The 2,132-nt window shown below is 43.3% G+C and overlaps 1 pseudogene; it reads right to left on the reverse strand.

Annotated features, from left to right (window-relative positions):
- Positions 1 to 1,109: 1,109 nt before the first annotated feature.
- On the reverse strand, positions 1,110 to 1,694 carry LOC110584919 (annotated as a pseudogene).
- Between the last annotated feature and the right edge of the window lie 438 nt (positions 1,695 to 2,132).

Below are 2,132 nucleotides of genomic sequence, written 5' to 3' on the forward strand. Positions count from 1 at the left end.
AGATATTTGTGCATCCATGTTCATAGCAGCATTATTCACAATACCTAAAACATGGAAGCAATCTAAGTGTCCATAGACAGATGAATGGATAAACAAAGTGTGGTCTGTACATACAATGGAATGTTATTCAGCTTTGAAAAGGAAGGCAGTTCTGAGACACACTACAACATGGATGACCTTGATGACATTATGCTAAGTGAAGTAAGCCAGTTAGAAAAAAATGAATACTATATGATTCCACTTATATGAGGTACCTAAACTAGTCAAAATCATAGAGACAGTTGGGGCACCTGGCTGGCTCAGTTGGTAGAGCACGTGACTCTTGATCTTGGGGTTGTGATTTCAAGCCCCATGTTGGGCATAGAGATTAGTTGAAAATAAAATGTTAAATAAAAAAAAAATCATAGAGACAGAAAATAGAGTGGTAGTTGCCAAGGGCTGGAGGGATGTGGGAATGGGGATGGAGTTTCAATTGGGAAGATGAGAAAGTTCTAGAGATGGATGGTGGGGATGGTTGCACAACAATATGAATGTACTTAATGGCACTGAAATGTACACTTAAAAATTATTGAGATGGGGTGTGCCTGGGTGGTCCAGTCAAGTAAACATCTGACTCTTGACCTCAGTTCAGGTCTTGATCTCAGGGTTGTGAGTTTAAGCCCCACATTGGGCTCCACGCTGAATGTGGAGCCTACTTAAAAAAAAAAAAAAAAAAAGGGCGCCTGGGTGGCTCAGTCGGTTAATCGACTGCCTTCCGCTCAGGTCATGATCCCAGGGTCCTGGGATCGAGTCCCACATCGGGCTCCCTGCTCCGCGGGGAGCCTGCTTCTCCCTCTCCCACTCTCCCTGCTTGTGTTCCCTCTCTCGCTATGTTTCTCTCTGTCAAATAAATAAATAAAATCTTAAAAAAAAAAAATTGAGGGGCGCCGGTTGGGTCATGATCCTAGGGTCCTGGGAGCGAGCCCCATGTTGGGCTCCCTGCTCCGTGGGGAGCCTGCTTCTCCCTCTCCCTCTGCAGCTCCCCCTGATTGTGATCTCTCTCTCTGTCAAATCAATAAATAAAATCTTTTTTTTTTAACAACTGATAATCAGTTTACTAAAAAGGTTGATTTAAGCATCTGCAATGGTGACTTCAACCTCAACTCCTGGCTCACTACTGATGGAAGTAATCTGCTTAACAATCTCAGAAGGACTGTGCAGATCAATGAGTCGCTTGTGGATCCTCATCTAAAAACGATTCCAAGGGCGCCTGGGTGGCTCAGTTGGTTAGGCGACTGCCTTTGGCTCAGGTCATGATCCTGGAGTCCCGGGATCGAGTCCCGCATTGGGCTCCCTGCTCTGCGGGGAGTCTGCTTCTCCCTCTGACCCTCCTCCCCTCGTGCTCTCTGTCTCTCATTCTCTCTGTCTCAAATAAATAAATAAAATCTTAAAATAAATAAATAAATAAATAAAAACGATTCCAAGTCCTAGAACCTTCACCTGTGACAAGGAGTTTTTCTTGTAGTGATTCTCAGAGTCTTGGTAGGCATCTGAACTGGTCCTTTCACTTTGAGATTCTTTTCCTTTGCGCCTCTGATCAAGTCAGCACATACCTTTTCCAAAGATTTTACGTTGGGGCAGGTGAGAGTTATTCTAATTGGGTGAATCACCACCGCTGGTTCCATGGGTGTCTTCCCAGTGTCTTTAAAAGCCATGGCTCTGGCGTGGCTTCCTGACTGACTTGTTCTTCCACGAGAGCGAACGGCGGTGAGTCAGGAGCAGGAGCAGGGTGTCCAAGGCTCCATGGTAGCTGCAACTGGGTCTTCCTCAAAGAGCTAAATAAAAAATTAAAAAAAAAAAAAAGGTTGAGATGGTAAATTTGATGTGTATTTTACACGTAAAAAATAGACAGTAATGGATTATAACCCACTGAATGAAATCAGAATCAATGAGTTCATACTGACAATAAATAGAAAATAAAGGGGGGAATACATTAGAATGTCAAGAGAGGAGCATCCAGCTGGCTCAGTTGGTGAAGCATGTGACTCGATTTCAGGGTTGTGAGTTCAAGTCCATGTTGTGTGTGGAAATTACTTAAAAATAAAATCTTTTAAAAAAATGTCAATTGATAAATGTGGAGGAAGAGGTGGAAT

The sequence above is a fragment of the Neomonachus schauinslandi genome, chromosome 1 (genome assembly GCF_002201575.2).
Source record: "Neomonachus schauinslandi chromosome 1, ASM220157v2, whole genome shotgun sequence".
In the NCBI taxonomy this organism is placed as follows: domain Eukaryota; kingdom Metazoa; phylum Chordata; class Mammalia; order Carnivora; family Phocidae; genus Neomonachus; species Neomonachus schauinslandi.